This window comes from Carlito syrichta, unplaced genomic scaffold (genome assembly GCF_000164805.1).
Source record: "Carlito syrichta isolate Samal-C Ts95f unplaced genomic scaffold, Tarsius_syrichta-2.0.1 Scaffold50759, whole genome shotgun sequence".
Taxonomy (NCBI): Eukaryota; Metazoa; Chordata; class Mammalia; order Primates; family Tarsiidae; genus Carlito; species Carlito syrichta.
The window spans coordinates 316319-338184 of NW_006994855.1; positions in this window are offsets into that span (position 1 = coordinate 316319).

Here is a 21866-nt window from a genome sequence, read left to right on the forward strand (position 1 = left end):
GGCCACTGCACTCCAGTCTGGGGGACAGAGTGAGACTCCAACTCAAAAAAAAAAAAAAAGAAAGTTGTGCATAATGTCACCATCACAACTGTCCTTGTTGACCTTGACCTTGACTAAATTGCTCCACTTCCATCTGAAAAATCAGATGAGTGGGCCTGTCACTGTTGAGAATCTTTATAAACCCAGCTTTTCTGTGGTGTTGCTATGGAGTAGGACTGAAAGAATTCTAGAAAAAACTCAAGGTTCTTTCACACTTGACCACAGAAAGCATTTCATGGACACCGGCTAAGGTAACTGAGTTGAGATCACTGAGAACTCACTCAAAACCCAGAAGTTTCTTTGGTCTTTAGAAACTGCTTCCAAATTCCAGCATTGCAAAGAAGTTACTTCATTTCAATACTTTTTAAAATTATTTAATGCAATCATGAAAATGAATACAGATTTGTATATTGAGTTGTACCAAATGAAAACCATCTTACATCTTGAATTAAATTAAATGATATAAATATTGAGATTCTCATTTTGCTGTCTGCCCCTTCATAATTTACCATCACTTCTATGTAAATAACATACTCTACTAATCTAAAACTAACAATTTGAAAATATGAATGTGAAGTTTTAGGATCGTATTAGAGAATGGAATCTCTGAGTCTTAATATTCAGTGTAAACTTGTGCTTAATGTCTCTAATTTCAAAATGAAAGTGCTGTACTAACGTTCAATAAGATATGGCATCTTGAAGTCCGGGAATCCTAACATTTGACTTTTCAGAAAATGATTGTCTGGTCTTCTACTGAGACAGAGGACAGTTATTAGCACAATAAGCTCAGGGAAAAGAAATCTGCCTTAACTACTTTTAAAACTTTCAACCTTTGTTTACAGCCCTGCCTTCTTTTCTAACCTCCAGAGCACTGGTAAAACACAGTTAAAACACAGTTGCTTTTCAGTCTTTCCTAATGTCATTTTAGGCTCCAGCTTTCTAGAGTCTACTGATTTGGATATTACCCTATCAACTCTTTTCCACATTGCCTTGTATTTTCTGCTATTGTCTAGTATTTTGTAACAGGTCTTTGTGTATTTCTAACTTTAAAAAAATTGCTTTATGTATTTTAAAGAAATTTAAGGAAAAACAAATGCAAATTATACAATTGATTCTCCATTTTAAGTATTGTGTATGACATCCTCCCTTCTCTTACCCCAAATATAATTCAGAGTAACCAATTAGTGGACTGAATTACTGCTTAGATAAGATATTAATTTGGTTAAAAAATGCATATATATCAAATCAATACACCATATTAATATAATTAATTTATGTTTACTGTGTCAATGAATATAAACCATGAGATTATTTATCTGGTTATTTCAAATGGTAGATAGACTTATTTAAAGAAATAAAACTTCCAAAACATAAATATACATGTCACATATAAAGTGGTTGTTATGAAAGACTAAGGAGGGATTTTTCCATAGCGAGGAAAAGAAGTTATTCCAGAAGTTGTTAAATGAAGTCAGAACCATGATTCAGTGAGCTGACGGAAGTGAGAAAGCCTTTGAAGAAAGTTTGAAGACTGAATAGTGTTCATCTCATGAAGAAATCTATGAGGATTGCATTTTCATGAGAACAGAAGAGGTATAAAGAACAAAAAGATGAAAGAGAATGATGCATATGATGCTTTGTAAAAGACGTGGTCAGAATTTTTGGAACTGTGAACTTTTAATAGATGTTGTGATGGTGGCGTGAAGAGAGCAAATGACTTGACATTTAGGAATCCGAGGAGTGATGTTGACACTGCCAGTTGTATGAAGTTGGCCCAGTCATATATATATACATATATATATATTTTTTTTCCCCTTTAGGAAATCTGTACTTCCTGAACATCATTTTCAATTATGAGATTCTCCTGTATCACCTTCTAAATATATCTCAACTCCATTCTGTTGTTCTTTATTTTCACTTTCAGTTTCCAAGGTCAAGTCCTCCTCCTTGTTTCTTGGTCTACTGAAATATTACCTACAAACACAATTGGACTCCCTGCATCCAGTCTTGCCTTCTACATAACTGCTAGTAAAGCAACCTAAAGTATGCTTCTAACCATGTTACTTTCAAAATTAAATAAAATTTTTTAAAAAAGTTTTTTTGGTTGTTGGTGTTGTTTTAAGTTAAAAGCCATGCATGATATAGCAGAATCTCAGTGATCTGGCCACTGCTCTTGTCTTCATTCATGAGTGACTTTTTTTTCTACCTAGATTTTCTACACAGATTGTGGAGGATGCTACCACAGGACTTTATTAAAGCAGTCCCCTGTTATTAGAAAACTAGCCCACCTGTTTTTGGTCTACACAACCCCAACGCCTCCTTTTCTTTTTTTTAAGGCTTACCCCAGCATACCTTGGGTTCTCTCCTCTGCTCCTATTAAACCCTAGATATCTCTCTAATGATGCCATAAGCATATTTTTATTATCTCTTGTTGTGTCTATCTACATGATCAGATTTGCGGTCACCTGCAGGCAGGGATTATGTCCTTTCTTTATTTTTGTATCTATGACCCCTTTATGTTTTGTATCTGCAGCATAAGTAATCAATACATATTTGTTGAATAAATGCACAATTTTGTCTTTTTTCTTATCATTTGGAAGAAATGCCACATTCTCAATAATATGTTTGGTATCTTTTGTACATAGGTACTTTTTTTGTAAATATGTACAATTAAAGATACTTTTTTATTTTCATCAATTTGCTAAACTTCAGGGTTCTATACCCATAGGAAACATGCCAAAAATAAATTAATAAAACAGAAGCACTTATGGTAGTTGGTGCCAAATGTTAATAGGGCTTCCTTATTGGTTGTACCAATGTACAATAAAGTCTTTGTAGTAAAAGCTAACTTTGTTTTCCATGAAAGCTGTGTTGTACATTATACATAAAGACTCATTGGTTAATCTTTCTTTAATAATATAAAAATTATATCTACTGGTCAATTGTGGTAGCTCATGTCTCTAATCCCAGCACTTTGGGAAGCTGAGGTGGGAGGATTGCTTGAATCCAGGAGTTCAATACCAGCCTGGGCAACATAGTATGACTATGTTTTTACCAAAAGTAAAAATAAAAAATAAAAAAATAAAAGAATTAGTCAAGTGTGATGTCATGTGCTTGTAACTCCAAATAATCGAGAAGCTGAGGTGAAAGGATTAAATCTTCTGAGCCCAGGTGATCGATATTGCAGTAACTGAACTCCAGCCTTGGCAACAGAGTGACACCACTACCAAAATAATAATAACAAAATAATCCAAACACGTTATACCTGATGGAATTTTTATAAATTCAAAAGTGATTATCATTTGACAGTCAGTGAGTTCTAGTCTGCTAGTTTCTCACAGGTCATTTACCTCAACTCTAGATACTTGTAAATAGAATGTATTCAGGAAAACAGCAACAACATTTATTTGAGAAAGATTTAGCAAGCTAAATTTTACAAAATACCAATCTTAAATTCATAAGTAGAAATATTATAATTTGAGGATGTATACCATAGTCCTTCTCATCATAGGATGATATCGCTGTTCAACTTGTAGAAAAAAACCAAGCACAAACAGTCAGTGTCAAAGTTGTATACACAAAGGCAAAATCAAAATTTCAAAAATCAAATAAAACTCCTTCACAAATCACTAATTAAAAATAGCATGTGAGTTTAACAGAGATACATGTATTAAAATTATTATAAAATTCTACTCAATTTATTTTCTACAACACATGTCTTTAATGAGAAGAGGACAGGTCACAGACCTGTTCTCTTTGGCCACAGCTGATGTGTTTTCTGTCTATCACTGACTCTCAAAGGAAGCCAAACAAAATGGAAGAGAAAAAGTTTGGCAAGTAATGAGCAAAAACCAGACTTTAATTTGTCCCCATGATTCTTAATGCTCAGCTGGGGCATGTGGCTCATTATGCATGCATGAAAATATCTCACAGTTGTGTGAGCCACCAATACAATTGATATAGACAGCACAAGAGTTTGAGAGTCATAGGGCGATACTCCAGATTTCAAGTGTACCAGGACACACAAAATTGAAACACACTATTTTTGTGATAATTGAATTTTATTCAGTTTGGACCATAAAAAAATGAACCATAAGAGAATTGCTTCTAATTGCAATTCCAGAAAATGACTAAGAGAGGAAAAATCAGAAATACACACTATTTACATTAAGCAATCATCTGTGCCCACAATTTTATACATATGACATGTATTCCCTTATTTTAAGAAATAGAAATCTCTTCATAGCTAAATAATTAATCTTGTTAGAACACATAATTGTCGAGAAAAACGAAAGCTTTTTAGTGTTTTGTATCTCCAGGGCAGCTATCCCTAGGGACAATTTTAATATATGCCACTCTGAACTTTTATGCAAATAGCACCCATTCTAAAGTCAATGTTAAGAAAAGAATTGCTAAGTAAAGTTGTTTCTTGATTCATAAAATTAAAATCAGCTAAAGATAAATGTAAACTGGACTTTTTCAATGTTTGAACTGGTTTTGCCTAGTAATTTTATTTCCAAAGGTGAACATTGAAGTCTTGTTTTCATTGAGCTCAGTCATTTGCTATTTTTTTTTTAATACAGCTTAGAGTTACTCTGCCACATTCAACAACACTTTCTAAAGAATCTGTCTTTAAAAGTGACAGGTTAAGCAGCTACTGAGAGACTATTTTTCTCTACTAAGATAATTAAAATTCATGACACATCTTATTATCGATCCACACATACTTAAGTTAAATCAGATATAATTCAGAATTTCCATATGAAAAATTTGAGAACAACTGCTTCTTGGGTTATTTATTTTATTTTATTTTTTTGTCTGTTATTAACTCTTCACTTCCCCTCTTGCTCCCTGCATTACACTTTAAATGGTTACTAAAATACATAGACTAGTTACTAGGAAAATACCAAACAAGATCTTTTCATTACTACATAGAGAGTTCAGACAGACTCCAGTTTCAACAGAATTGTTCAGACATGAAGTATATGCTTTAACAAAATCTGTGGAATATTTATAAATAATACTCCTTCTGTTCTTGCATTTAGAGTTTTGTATAAATCCCTGGGAAATATAGAATGTTAATTAGATATATAATAAGTAATATTCATCAGAGAAAGTGAAAAGACCATTTAGCTCACTTTTTTCATTCTTAGAACCTCAGTAAGTAAAAACAAAATAATTCTATTTTTGAAATAAAATTAAATTTTACTCAACCTTTCATCATTGTTAATAAGCTACAGGCATCCAGGAATGAGGGGGAAAGGGGGAGAATAACACTAGAGGACCTCTTCTGAGACAGTATATTTATTTTTGTTTTATATTTTCTGAGTATGGTTCTAAAAATATGTGACTCTCGATATACACTGTAAATTAAGAAATAATTCACAATAATGGACTTGGAGGTATCACTTGATCAAATGTAGATATTCATCATGAAGAAATAATTACTCATTTTGGTAATTTGGTAAAGAGGTAAATAAATAATGAGCTTCCAAATAGATCTCTATTAACAATATATAACATATGAAGAGAACACTCCTTGATTCTCTCATGAAATTTTTATACAGCATGATAAGTAATATCATGCATTAAAAGAAAAATTCTACCACTAATTCTGAAGTAGAAATGAAGCAAGGTGTGTGTAACAGAGAATTATACACAAACCTCCTACAAGAACTTGGGAAATAGACATAGCCAGAGAAGATGTAATAAACTTGCTTAGGATTAGTATACCATATTCATGTGAAATCTCTTTTGATCAGTTCTATACAGCCTTGTAAAATCATGGGCTTTTATAGCACAATCTTCTTGTTATTAATTACTACATGACAAAGATTAGTTTGTCTTAATATGTGGGCTTTTGTCTGATTAAAATATTTGGTGTATATTGGTTTTGTGTACATTTTTATTCCTTGATTTTTTTTTAGTATTTTATATTTCATGCCTTTTATTTTTTATCATGGTCAAAAAAATAAGCAGATCAAAATTTGTGAACGTGGGCTTTACTGGGGAAAAAATGTAAAGTTTATGTATAGAATGTGCAAAATATTAGCACTCCTCATTGATTCTTGGGAAGAGCAAAACCCTGCCAAGAACAAACAAGTCATGGTTCAGCTTTAACTTTTAAAATGAACTTTTAAATATTCCAAAGAGGGGCTACCATCCTTTAAAACTTGCAAGAATAGAGCTGTCCATAACAGACTTTAAATATCGAAAGAAAATTTTGGTGAACTACTCATATTTTTACTTTAATCTACAGCATTAGTAAAGTGAAAAATATGAGAAAACAAAACAAAATAGTTTTCTCACACTTCTTAGGAGGTTCAAAAAGACCTTGTCTGGATTTCAAGCTGGGGGAAGAGGTAGAAAATCCTGAGAGAAGACAATAGAGGCTAAGGTGGTACCTGACCCCATGGATTGCTCCTCTTGGAAAGTCCAGGGATTTCAGGGGGATGAGACAGTGTAGGTAAGTTCTGTGGCTTCAGTCAGGAGACTCTTCCTTCGACTTTCTGTTTGGAACTTGAGGAAGAAACCACTTCATGATAGAATAGAGATGGTGTTGTGGCGTTTATAGACAGAGGACCTGAGAGAACACAGTACATGTTTGGCCCCATTATTCCTTTTCTGTCTCTCCAGTGCACTTGAGACACATCCATCAAAATTGCCATGGTTCTCAAAGGAGGCACATGTGTCTAAAAAATGAGAATTAGTACATTGCCAGAGAAGTGCTATATCATCATCCCAGGAGAGTCCATAGCCATAACCTGGACAACCTGGTCAGAAAAGATAGAGAGCACCCTTAATTCTTGAGGGGTAGCATATCATAGAGTCCGGGTGGAAGCATTACAGGCAGTCCTGACTCTGTGCTCTGATCTTATAGGAGAAAATAGGTCACCAGTTACTCTAGCCACGGGGCTACCTTTCTTTCTTTCTTTCTTTCTTTCTTTCTTTCTCTCTTTCTCTCTCTCTCTCTCTCTCTCTCTCTCTCTCTCTCTCTCTCTCTCTCTCTATCTCTTCTTTTCTTTCTTTTAAAGATGTGGGGTACAATTCAGGTTAAGTATAAAAATGTTCACTATGCAGGTACCCTTGTTGATGAGGTGTGTCCCTCTCTCCCCTGGCTGTTTCCCTCAACTACCAATCCCACCGCCCCCCACCTCAGCAGTTTCCCACTACTTCCAATCCCTTTCTTATAGTATTATAATTGTTAAAAGACTGCTTGTTTTTGTGATAGATCACTGAGTATAATAGATTCTAAATCCATCCAAGTTGCTGTGAAGTCCATATGTTTGTTCTTTATGGCTGTATAATATTCCATTGTGTATATGTACCACATTTTTAAAAATCCAGTACAGCTTCAATGGGCAGCATGTTTGGTTCCATGTTTTTGCTATTGAGAATAGATCTGCAACAAACATGCTTGTGCAGGTATCATTTTGGTAGAATGACTTGAGTTCCTCTGGGTATGTTCCCAATAGGTGGATTGCTGGGTCATATGTAAAGTCAATTTCTAGTTCTTTCAGAAATCACCATACTGTCTTCCAAACTGACAGAGGCCTAATATCTAGGATCTACAAGAAACTCAAACACTCCAAAAGAAAAAAAAACAAACATCCCCATTAAAAAATGGGCAAAAGACATGAACAGACACTTCTCAAAAGAAGATATACAGGAAGCCAGCAGACACATGAAAACGTGCTCAGCCTCACTCATCATCAGAGAAATGCATATCAAACCACACTGAGCTACCACCTAACCCCAGTAAGAAAGGTCATCATTAATAAGACAAACAACAACAGATGCTGATGAGGATGTAGAGAAAAAGGAATGCTTCTACACTGCTGGTGGAAATGCAAACTAGTGCAGCCGTGGACCTTTCAGCAGTGAGTCAGTGAGATCTGAGGGCACATTCAAAGCACCCGTAGGAAGACACACCTGAATGAGGCCTAGGAAAGACCACAAGACAGGACAAAGACAGGTAGCCAGGATGAGTGAAAATTTAAACAAAGAAAATCATGATTTGCCATCATGTTTAACTAGTCATTACATAAAGTTTCCAAGGTAAAATTTTGGATTGATATGAGTTATGTTTATTTGGACACATAAAATGTTTAGGCTAGAGTCTCTGACTGTCTCCACTAGGTGGTAACAAGGCAAGGTCCTGTACAGTGTCTGGTTTTGTTCACACCTTTATCTTTAGTCCCCAGTGTCTTTCTCTGCATTGGACACTAAATTCAACAAATACGTATGAGTTAAATAAATTAAATTAGACATTGTTCTAGATGGAGGAGATATAGCTGTGATTCAAACAGACACAAGGACTGAAAAAAACATCATAACTAAATCATTTCAAACTACTCATTCTACAGAGAAGAAAATCAAGACCTTACATGATGGGAACTTTGCCAATGTATCATTGCCAGTTTGTCATTGAGAAATGACTAGAATGTGAAACTTGATGCTGGATGGGGTGTGGCACAAACTTATGGGTTTTTTGTTTTGACCCTGGAATAATTTTTCAGAGCAGCTAGGAAAGTTTTTAAACAAAGTTTATTAGTGAGAAAAAGACAAAAGAAAGGGTGGGTGAAAGTTTTGTACCAGAAAGCCTTGGTACCGGCAGGTCTCTGGAAAAACAAAGACTGCCCTTTTACTCTTAACTAAGAAACTAGATATATTTTCACAATAACGGATATGCTAAAGAGGGTGGGACACAGGTAACCAATCTCTCTACTTCTGATGGGAGGAGAGGGAGGAAGGAAGGTCTTTTCCAGAATACAATGTCTTTCGCGGGAGACCTACCAGATGTTTCCAATTCACAAGTTTTATGAACTAAAAGTTGTTCTTACCATTTCTATGACTTTGACTAGTTAAGGGGTAGCATTCTGCCTTTCACCTTCAACAGGAAACCTGAAATATTTTTAAGTGATGATTATCCTAAACCATGACTTGAAAGGTTGGCTCTCTTATTCTTACATCTGACAGCGTTTTCTTTTGATTTGCTGAGGGGGGTGGGGTAGGCTGCCAGCTTGGCCTGTGGTAAAATGCAATAATAAAAAAAAATCTGAACACTTTCTAAAAACTGCCTACAGGAAATGTATCTATCTATGTCTAACCTCTGCTAGTTACCCTGCCTCAAGACCAACGTGTAATTCAATGATTATCCTTTGACTAATTAGCACCTCCTGAGGCAAATCAATTCTTATTTGCAACCTGGTGTGGTATGCCAAAATGAACTATCCTACCATAAAAACACAGCTAATTTTTCTCTTAGTGTGAACCAATTATACAATTTTTTAAATGTAAAATCCTAGTTGACACTAAAACAGTGTAGTGCAAACATTGTGTTTGAATTTTTTTCAACAAACACATGTTACTTAATTGAGTAAGAACTAGAAGCTTATGATAACATAAATTTAGGAGATAGTAGGATGCTACACAATATTTACTGAGTGTACAGTGTTTCTTATTGTCTCCCTCTCACTTAGACAAATTTACAGTATTATTTATGAAAACATATTTGTTCACTTTAAAAATTTATTAGAATATTCTCATAAATGATGCATTCTAACATTAATGAACAATGAAAAGCCTTTAGAATATATTTTAGGCTCTATATAATACATTTCATTATAGATACAAGCTAAGTAGAACTTGTCACCAACATTTTCATATCTAGTTACTGCAATATAAAATATTTCATAAAAGTAACAGCAAATATTTAGTATATTTTGCCTTCGGTTATTATTATGGAGACTAATTAGAAAGGTATTTAATAGTATGCAGTAAACATACCTTAGAATATAATAGGAATGAGACACAGTTTTTGTTTGTTTTCCTTTTTGTGACTTCTGAATATGTTAAATTTTTAGAGAAATATGCTAGGAGTGTGTTTTCTTAGAAAAATAAATACAGGGCAGGCTCAGTGGCTCAGCCTGTAATCCCAGCATTTTGAGAGGCTGAGGTGAGTGGATTTCCTGAGCCCACAGGTTCGAGACCCACCCAGGGAAATTGGTGAGACCTTGTCTCTACAATAAATAAATAAATAAATAAATAAATAAATAAATAAAATTAGCCCAGCGTGGTAGCGTGCACCTGTAGTTCCAGCTACTTGGAAGGTTGAGGTGGAAGGATCGCCGGAGCCCAGCAGGTCGAGGCTGTGGCGACAGAGTGAGACTCCAACTCAAAAAAAAAAAAGGAAGAAAAAGAAATTCATTATTTACTTAAAAGTAGCTATTTCCCCCACAAAGTTTATACTTCTGTGAATTATGACTTTTAAAATCTGCAGAATGACCATTCATTTCACTGAAAAAGAATGGAACAATTTAGAGTTCTCAAAAGATAGGGTAGAGTAAGCTTACACAGGAGAACAATAATGATGTTGAGCCATTAAAAAAAATAGTGTAATAACCACCTTCAAAATTAAATCACCTGGGACCAGGATTTAAGTGCTTAGAACATGTCGATTCTAATTGCGTCAAGACTGCCTAAAAATGGCCACATTAGACCTCTGAAAGTTGAAGATGTCTGAGAGCCAGAACTGCCTTTGACTTTTCAACAAGAATAATCCAACAATCGGTACAAATGAGACTTTCCCAGGTCTCCTGATGGAGACTATTCTTTCTTCAATTTTTCAGAAAATAGAGGAATGGAATGTGTGTTCACAATGGAGACTTTGGGAATTTATAAGTTATCAGGAATAAAGGCTACTCAAAGAATGTTCAAAAACCAAATGCAAGTTTGTTTATTAGGAAATGTTTGGCAAGGCATGCACAGAAGACTCTTAGGTCAGCCTTTTTTCTTCACTTGAAGAGCAAACTGCTTCATAACATAAAAGTGGCCACATTAGTCATAATGGACTGTTGAAATACGCAATAGAACAGCAACCCCCGGGCCTAGTATCTACAAAAGTGAGTACGTGTCACCCCACCATCGTGAAAGACATCTTGAGAAATATGTTCTATAAATGCTTCATACAGAGAAAACACATGTTTAAAGATCAGGATTAGGTAAAGATCTGTGATCCTAATAAGGAGAAAAAATGTTTATAGATAAGTGAGATACAAGTTTCATTTTAAGCTCATATCTTCATGTTTAAAGGACTCACACCGGAGAGAAATTCCATGAAAGATGATGATTGTGGCAAGAACTGCATTTAGTGTTTATGTCTTTGTGAACAACTTTATACAGGTCATTAGAGACTCTGTGAAGAGGGAAAACTTTATAAATACTTTATTTGGAAAAAGCGTTTTTCCTGCAAAAGCCACTTTTCAATCTCTAGACTGTTCAAAAAGGGAGAAACTTCATAAACACAACATACAAATAAATCTTTTCTTATGTTCCTACTCATAGTAATATAAAATCTTACATAAGCATACATTTTATGATAAACTAGAAAACAGAATGACATAACCACATGATTAAAGAAAACACTCATAACATTTTGATAGATACTTTCACATTTTAAACATTATAGTTATGTATTTGTTTTGCTGATATTTCTTTGTTAATAAGATTTGACAAAAAAATGGCAGTTACTTCTGTAATCACTTCAGTAGATTGCTTGTATTAAGCAAATTGATGACAATTATAGCCAATATTATTTATAATTTACAGTATTTCCTTATTAAACACAAAAAGAACTTGATGAACATTCTTTTGAGAAAATGCCCGTTAACCTGTTTAAATTTTACCCCTGTGGCCAGTGACTTATACATTCCTTTCAAGAAAAAAATACTTAACAATGTAGCAAGGAAGTATTTAAACTAAAGTGCCCATGTTTTTCCTAATGTTAGCTGATAACTAAAAGTAAACACACATTTCTTTATTTGTCAATTCGTAAGCTCTCTTATGAGGAATAAAATGTGATGGGGTGGATAAAAACACTGTGTCTCATTAACCCAGTATTTCAAACACTAAAAATTCTCAGTCTTGTGTTCTTCACATTTAGTTTCTTTACTGACGAGTTAAGATTTTTCTCATTTACTGAAAACTATATTTTTCCAAAAAAGACACTCATATAAATTTTGGTAGACAACTATTAGATCAGTTTTAAATGAACATGGATTATTTGTTTATGATGTATGATTATGATTATTATTATTTAGCTTTTACTTTTTATTTTAAAGAGGTAGGGTACGATTCAGGGTTAGGTATACAAATGTTCATTATGTAGGAACCCTTGTGGATGAAGTATGCCCCACCTCCCCAGGCAGACTCCCACTAATGCCAATCTCTCTTCCCTGACCCCCTTCCAGCAGTATCCCGCTACTGCCAATCCTTTTCTTATAGTATTACAATAATTGTTCAAGGTCTGCTTATGAGTGAGAACATGTGATACTCAGTTCTTTGATTCTATGAGAGATCACTCAGTATTATATCCATCAGGCTTGCTGTGAAGTTCATGCTTTTTTTTCCTTTATGACTGCATAATATTCCATAATGTATATGTACCACATTTTTTTTTTTAATCCAGTTCTCTTTTGACAGGCTGCATGGTTGGTTCCATGTTCCTGCTATTGTGAACAATGCTGAGATAAGCATACCTGTGCAGGTATCTTTTTTAAAGAGTAATTTGAGTTCTTCTGGGCATATTCCCAGTAGGGGGATTGTGGGGTCGTGTGGAAGGTCGATTTTTAGATCTTTTAGAAGTTGCCACACTGTTTTCCACAGAGGCTATACTAGTTGATATCTTACTTACAGTATAGAAGTGTTACTTTCGACACATCCTCTCCAGCATCTGTGGTTTTTTGAGTTATTGATGATAGCCATCCTGACAAGAGTTAGGTGGTATCTCAGTGTAGTTTTAATTTTCATTTCTTTGATGACTAGTGAGACTGAGCTTTTTTTCATATATCTGTTGGCTGCTCATATGTCTTCTTTTGAGAACTGTCTATTCATATCTTTTGCCCACTTTGTAATGGGGCTGGTTTTTTTTTATTTTTGGCACATTTGAGTTCCTTGTAGATCCTGGATGTTAGCGCTTTGTCAGACATACAATTGGCAAATATTTTTTCCCAGTCTGTGGGCTATCTCCCCACTCTCTTGAGGGCTTCTTTGGCTTTGCAGAAGCTTGTCAGTTTGATGAGGTCCCACTTGTCTATCTTACCTCTTATGACATGGGCACTTGGGGTTTTGATCAGGAATTTGTTGCCAGTTCCAATTTCCATGAGGGTGTCTCCTGCATTTTTTAAGGTTCTTCTAGTTTGAGGTTTCACATTTAGTTCTTTGATCCATTTAGAGTTGATTTTTGTGCATGGTGATAGGTAGGAATCTTGTTTTAATCTTCTGCATGTGGTCAGTCAGTTTTCCCCGTACCACTTACTGAATAGGTTCTCCTCTCCCCAGTCTTTAGAGGTGGAGGATGTGTCGAAGATGAGTTGGTCAAAAAATTGAAGTTTTCCTTCTGGAATCTCTATCCTCTTCCATTGGTCTATATGCCTGTTCTTGTGCCAATACCAGGGTGTCTTGACTATTGTAGCTTTATGATTGAGTTTAATATCTGGGAGTGTGATACCTCTTGCTTTTTTCTTTTTTCTTTTTTTTTTTTTTTGCTGAGGATTGTTTTGGCAATTTGTGGTCCTTTATGTTTCCATATGAATTCCTGTATTGTCATTTCCAGGTCTGAGAAGAATGCTGCTGGTAATTTTATGGGTATTGGGTTAAATCTGAAGAGTGTCCTGGGTAGGATAGACATCTTAACAATGTTGATTCTTTCAATCCATGAGCATAGAATATTTTTCCATTTGTTTGTGTCACTTTTGATTTCTTTGAGCAGTGTTTTGTAGTTTTCATTGTAAAAATCTTTCACATCTCTGGTTAGGAAGATGACAAGGTATTTGATTTATTTTCTGGCTATTGTGAATGGGATTGTGCTTTTTATTTGGGTTTCTATTTGTTTATTGTTGATGTATAGAAATATGACTGTTGGCCCGGTTCGGTGGCTCAGCCTGTAATCCCAGCACTTTGGGAGGCCAAGGCGAATGGATTGCCTGAGCCCACGGGTTCGAGACCAGCCAAGGCAACTTGGTGAGACATTGCTACAATAAAAACAGCCAGACATGGTAGCAGGCGCCTATAGCTCCGGTTACTTGGAAGGCTGAGGCGAAAGGATCACTGGAGCCCAGCGGGTCGAGGCTGCAGTGGCCAGGAGTGTGCCATTGCGCTCCAGTCTGGGCAACAGAGTGAGACTCCAACTCAAAAAAAGAAAAAAAAAAATGTGAGCGTTTATTGCATGTTGATTTTATACCCTGAGACTTTGCCAAATTCTTTTTCAGTGCAAGGAGGTTTTTGACAGATTCTCTTGGGTTTTCGAGCTATAGAATCATGTCATCTGCAAAGGGGGATAACTTGAATTCCTCTTTTCCTGTTTGGATACCGCTGATCGCCTTCTCTTGTCTGATTGCTCTACCTAGGTCTTCCAAAACCATGTTGAAAAGGAGGGATGAGAGTGAGCATCCTTGTCTTGTTCCAGTTTTTAGGGGAAATGGTCTCAATTTCTGTCTGTTTAGCAGTATTCTGGCTGTTGGTTTCTCGTAAATGGTTCTTACTGTTTTGAGGTAGAACATGGATTTTTTTTTAAATCATACAATAAAAAATTAGAAGTCTGCTTTTTAATAATAAAGGCAGTTGCCATTCAAAAGCATATTTCATCAGGTGCTATATCCCAATTGACTCTTTTTTTTTTCTTCTTTTTTTATTTTTTGGAAGTAAGATTTTGCTTTTGGTGATTAATCTGGAATTTAGTGGTGTGATTATAGCTCACTACAGCCTTGATCTCCTGGGTTTAAGGAAGCCTCTCACCTCAGTCTCCCGAATAACTGGGACTATAGACATGTACCACCACACCCAGTTTGTTATTGTTGTTATTGTTGTTGTTGTTGTTTAACACTTGGTAGAGACAGGGTCTCACTATGTTGCCAAGGCTGGTCACAAACTTCTGAACTCAAGAAATCCTTCCACCTGGACCTCCCAAAGAGCTGAGATTAGCAGTGTGAGATTACCACTGCACCCAGCCCCAACTGACTCAATTATTAAAATAACACTGGGAAACACCCATTTTCAAAAGGAGAAATCTAAGCCTTGGAGAAAGCAAACAACTCAAACCAAGTATCAGAGCTAGGAACTGGCAAAGTCAGCATTGAAATTATGTTCTTTCTTATACAAAAGCCCACTTTTCTTACTATGATTAAGCTTGTTTGTAACTTGCTGATAGAATGTTTTAAATCTTGAGAACTGCTAAAGAAAATTATTCCAGTCGAGTTAGTTTTCCCAAAATGTCTCTCAAAGAGGGAAATGTGACTTTAAGCGGTTTTTCGTTTTTTTTTCTAATTTTTTATTAATCAATATTTTTTATTATGATTTTGTGGGGTACAGTTAAGGGTTAGGTGTACAATCACGTTTCATTCAGGCACCCTGTTGATAAGAGGTGTTTCCCCATCCCCAGACAGATATTTGCGACTGTTAATCCCATCCCCTTCCCCATAGTTTCCCAGTACCGTCAGTCATTTTCTTATAGTATTATATTGGATGTTCAAGGTCCATTATATGAGTGAGAACATGTGATACTCGGATCTTTGTTTCTGTGAGAGGTCACTCAGTATTACAGACTCTAGTTCCATCCAGGTTGCTGTGAAGTTCATGATTTTGTTCTTTTTTATGGCTGTGTAGTAGTCCATCGTGTATATGTACCAGATTTTTTTAATCCAGTTCTCTTTTGATGGGCAGCATGGTTGTTTCCAGGTTCTTGCTATTGTGAACAGCGCTGCGATAAACATACGTGTGCAGGTATCTTTTTTATAGAGTGATTTGAGTTCTTCAGGGTATATTCCCAGTAGGGGGATTACGGGGTCATATGGAAGGTTGATTTTTAGAGCTTTTAGGAATCGCCACACTGCTTTCCACAGAGGTTGCACTAGTTTACACTCCCACCAACAGCGTAGAAGTATTCCCTTTTCACCACACCCTCTCCAGCAGCTGTTATTTTTTGAGTTGTTGATAATTGCCATTCTGACTGGAGTTAGGTGGTATCTCAGTGTGGTTTTGATTTGCATCTCCCTGATGATTAGTGAGGTTGAACGTTTTTTCATTTGTTTGTTGGTTGCTTGGATGTCTTCTTTCATGAAATGTGTATTCATATCTTTTGCCCATTTTATAATGGGGTTGTTTGTTTTTTTTCTTTTCAGCACATTTGAGTTCCTTGTAGATCCAGGATATTAAGGCTTTGTCAGACCTGGAGTTGGCAAATACTTTTTCCCAGTCTGTAGGCTGTCTCCCTGCTCCCTTGATGGTTTCTTTGACTTTGCAGAAGCTTGTCAGTTTAATAAGGTCCCACTTATCTATCTTCTCTCTTATGACCTGTGGGTTTCGGGTTTTGTTCAGGAATTGGATGCCGGTTCCGATTTCCATGAGGGTATTTCCTTCCTTTTCTAAGGTTCTTATGGTTTGAGGTTTTACATTTAGGTCTCTGATCCATTTGGAGTTTACCTTTGTGCATGGGGATAGATAAGGGTCCTGTTTCAATCTTCTGCATATGGTCAGTCAGTTTTCCCAGCACCATTTACAGAATAGGTTCTCCTCTCCCCAGTGGTAGGTGGTGGGGGCTTTGTCGAAGATGAGTTGGTTGAGAAATTGAGGTTTTTAAGCAGTTTTTCTTGTGTGTTTTTAAAGTTATAAATTCCTCAAACAGAGAATTACCTTTTCTGTGGTTTATCAAATAATATATCTTTGTCACTGGTGAAATGTTTTAAATATGAGTGAATGACATGTAGCATTTAAGTAAGACAAAAACATCACATTCATCCAATGCTAATGCTGGCCATTCAATTAAGAGGATATGCTCTTTCCCTCTCTTCTTTCAGCTTAACAAGTGTCCATGTACCCAAATGGTTTACTGTAATACTACCAAACACGTCATGAAAACTTTTATTTAAAGTAGGGTTTTATTACCTTTAAGTCTACTATATATTCTGGCAATTTATTCTGACACTCATTGAAATAGGCCTTTTATATTACTCTATATTCTCCATCGCTAAAGGAGCTTACTAATTTTTTTTTCTGCATCGAGTTGCACCCTCTCCTCACCTTTGAAAAACCCACATTTCTACATTTGAATGTGTTGCTGAAAGGGTTTGTCATTACTTAGATGGTTCACTATCTTGCTACATCTCGCCAGCAATCTTGTTCTCCTGCAGCTATTTCTTTCTCAGGGGTCCATTTTGATGCTCAGTGCTGTTTTCAGGGAGTAATATTGTGCACATTCTCTTTCTTAGCAACTCCTCCAATCAAGAGTCATTTTTATTTGTCTGTATTCCTTCTGTGCACATTGATATTAAAGATATGAAAACCGTCTTTCATCTCTGCAGCTTGTGCCTCACTTTGTGTGGCATGTTTGAAGTCTGAATTGTGTCCTCCCAAAACCCATGTGTTGATACCCTGACCCACAGTACCTCAGGTTGTGACTATATTTGGAAATACAGTTTTTAAAGAGATGATTAACTTAAAGTGAAGATGATGGAGTGGGCACCAATTCAGTGTGACTGGTGTCCATACAAGGAGAATAAATCAGAGCACAGTCAGGTACAGACAGAAGTTCATGTGAGAAGGCAACCATCTGCAAGTCAAGAAGGGAGACCTCAGAAGAAAACAACCCTGTGAAACTTGATAGAAAATATATTTCTATTGTTTATGTCACCTAATTCGTGCTATTTTGTTATGGCAGCCCAAGCTGACTAGTATAGTCTCTAGAGGATTATGTTGGCCCTAACAGTCCTAAATGCTGGGAACTACACACTACCCTGGTTTCCACAAGCTAGTGATAACTGCATCACGAAGCTCCTTCCAGGTACAGCCTCTTTACTTATTTAGGAGGCAACACATTCCCTCTCAGGTTGTTTTATGATCTGACGCTCATTATCCTCCAGTGGAGATAAGGGGAGGCAGGGCAGATCCTGAAGGAGTACTTATAGTTTTGTAAGACAGAAACATTGCAAAACACATTGCTTTCTTTTATTTTTCTTTCTTTCTTTTTCTTTCTTTCTTCTTTCTTTCTTTCTTTCTTTCTTTCTTTCTTTCTTTCTTTCTTTCTTTCTTTCCTTCTTTCTTTCTTTCTTTCTTTTTGAGTTGGAGTCTCACTACATTACCCAGGCTGGAGTGCTGTGGCACACTCACGGCCACCCCAGGGTCAATTTGCTGGACTCTGGCGATCCTTCCGCCTCAGCCTTACATGTCGCTGGAACTACAGGCATGCGCTACCATGCCCTGCTACTTTTTTGATATAGTGTAGAGACAAGTTCTTACATGTTTTCAAACATGTGAGACATTGAGCAGAAGACTTTAGTAGGTGGAAATGGGGTCATTCTGCAGACTCATCAAGTCCAGGGGGATTTGGAGGTTCAGGGTTCTTTAGTACTTCAACCCAAATGCTTCCTTCCTTCCTTCCCAGGTTTTAGGATCTTATTCCTTCCCATTCAGGCTCCTGATTTTGGCATAGCGAATTGCCACCTTTGATAAATCAGTGGTCCACACCTATCTCCACCTAGCCCCAGGAACCAAAGATATGCCTTATGTCACTAACAATTAGTTTGCATTTTCTACTACTGTGTATAAATGGAATCATATATTATAACTCTTTCATTGGCTTCTCTCACTAAGCACACTGATTTCAAAATTGGTCCACACTGTTACATGTATTAGCAGTTTGTTATGTCTATTGCTACACAGTATTATATTGCATGGAAACAACACATTTTTAGAATCTATTTACTAGTTGATACATATTTTGTTTTCTGGTTTCAGTTTGGAGTGATGAATATAAATATTGGTATACAGATATTTTATATAAGGAATTATAGAAGACTTCCTCCCTCTGTGTGTGTGTGTGTGTGTGTGTGTGTGTGTGTGTGTGTACTTCTAATGTTCTATTTTAAAAGATTCATACTCTTACATCTTGAAATCAGAAACTTTTTTGTAAAAAGAAATATATGAGGACATTTACAACCATTGGCTCTTTAAAATGTGAGAAATGCAGTGCTTTTTTCTCTGTGAATCTAACTTTTCAAAAGAGAAAACTTATTTTCAGTTATGCTGTTTGGATGTTTTACCTATCTTCTATTAGGCAATTAGTATTATCTTTAAAGTTATCATAGGCCGGGCTCAGTGGCTCAGCCTGTAATCTCATGCCTTTGGGAGGCTGAGGTGAATGGATTGGCTGAGCCCGTGGGTTCGAGACCCGCCTGGGCAGGCAAGACCTCATCTCTAAAATAAATCAAAAAATTAGCCAGGCATGCTAGCGCATGCCTGTAGTTCCAGCTACTTGGAAGGCTGAGGTGGAAGGATCGCTGGAGCCTAGCAGGTCGAGGCTGTGGTGGCCAGGAGCGGCCACTGCACTCCAGTCTGGGTGACAGAGTGAGACTCCAACTCAAAAAAATAAAAATAAAAATGAAAACTAAAAAAAATAAAGTTATCATAATAATCTCATGGGTTGAAACTTTAGATTATAATGCTGAAGGTTTTCCAAGCAATAAGTAAATTAGGGCATATAATTTAGAGATATGTCATATATAAACCTTTTGTTAGGTTGGTGTATGGTGCCATGGGAAAGATACAAAGAATTACACAAAGAGTGGATTAGAAAAAGTTTATTTAGAAAGTAGATCAACGAAAAATGTGGATGCAACTCTCCAAGATTGGAGAGGGGGTCAGAAGTTTAAGAAATGTTTGGCAGTGAATGCTTGAGTTTGAAAGCGTTTAAAGCTTCTCTTTTAGTGGGGGCAGGAAAGCATACTTGGGTGAAATAATGCAGGTACTGTCACCATGGTGATGGAATGGTGGTTTATGTCATGTTGCTCACAAAGGGCTAGTCACAAAAAATTAGGTCATCTTTGCCCTTCAAGCCTGGATGACAAATCCTTTGGATAAAAGTGTAATTAGAACAAAGGATGCTTGAGGGGTTAGAAAACCATTATTAGTAACTATCTCCAGGAAACTAGTTTTGTTTCTTATTTAACGATTGTAAGGTAGGTTGAGGTAAGCTGCAGAAAAAGCATGATAGAGCTAAGCAATGTTAAAATGGCTGCCGCTCTGACTAAAGTTACTCTATATTGGCTTTGCACTGTTTCACTTTTTGACTGAAAATTTTTTTTTGATATTTAAAACATAAATGAGGTAAAAAAATATATATTAAGTCCCATTTGATTTTATTATTCAATATCTTGCTTTGATTTTTAAAATATTAGTTTAATTACATGGGATAAGGATAATATATGCAATTAAGTCTAAACAACATAATACCAACTTTTACTAAGGTTATTTCCGGGATTCCTTAGTAACATACGTATTGTTTGGTTAAAGATATGAAATTTTTTCCTGGATTTTCAAAATTTATTGAAAAAATTCATTCTATGGCAAAATGAATAAAACATCACTGGGAAACAATATACTGCCTTCAAGAGACCCATTTCACTAGAAAGGACATACACAGACTCAAAGTAAGAGGATGGGAAACAAATTTTCAGGTGAATGGAACACAAAAGAAAGGAGGAGTTGCAATCCTAATTTCAGACAAAATACCATTTAAGCTATCAAAAATTTAAAAAGATAGAGGGCCACTACATAATGATAAAAGGTTCACTCCTCCAACAAGAAATATCTATCATAAACATATATGCACCCAACATAGGTGCACCAACTTTCATAAAGCAACTTCTAGGAAAACTGAAGAAAGATATTGACTCTATTCATAACTGGAACTTTAATACCCCACTTACAACCCTAGACAGATCATCAGGACAAAAAATCAGCAATGAGATCCAGAACCTCAATGTGACTCTTGACCAAATGTACTTAATTGATACCTATAGAACACTTCATCCAAAGACCACAGAATACACATTCTACTCATCACCGCATGGAACGTATTCTAAGATCAACCACATACTTGGCCATAAAACAAGCATAAGCAAATTTTAAAAAACTGAAATTTTACCATGCACTTTCTCAGACCACAGTGGAATAAAAATAAACATTAACACCAACAAGGTCCCCCCAAAGCCCACAAAGACGTGGACACTAAACAGCATGATTGCTAAACAACTCCTGGGTCAATGATGAAATCAAAACAGAGATTAAAAGATACCTGGAAACAAATGAAAATGAAGAAACATCTTACCAAAATCTCTGGGATGCCATGAAAACTGTAGTAAGAGGGCAATTTATATCCCTACAAACACACATGAAGAAAATGGAAGGATCACATATTAACAGCCTAGCAAGCCACCTAAGGAAGCTGGAAAAGCAAGACCACAAAAACCCTAATTTCAGCAGAAGAATCAAGATCACTAAAATAAAAGCCCAAATCCAGGACATAGAAGACAAAAAGACAATACAAAAAATCAATGAAACAAAAAGCTGGTTCTTCGAAAAGATAAACAAGATCGATGGTCCCCTAGCTAGACTGACCAAGAAAAAAGAGAAAACACCTAAATAAGCACAATTAGAAACACAAAAGATGAAGTCACATCTGACCCTGAAGAAATACAAGAAATCATTAGAGACTACTATGTACACTTGTATGGAAACAAACTTGAAAACCTCAAGGAAATGGAGGACTTTCTGACATTACACAACCTGCCTAGGTTGAAACAAGAAGAAATTGAGACCCTAAATAGTCCAATAACAATCAAGGAAATCAACTATGTAATAAGAAAACTACCTACAAAAAAAAGCACTGGCTCAGATGGCTTTCCAGTAGAAGTCCACAAGACATTTAAGGAGGAGCTGATACCAATCCTACTGAAAGTATTCCAGGTGATTGAAAAAGATGGAACTCTCCCCAC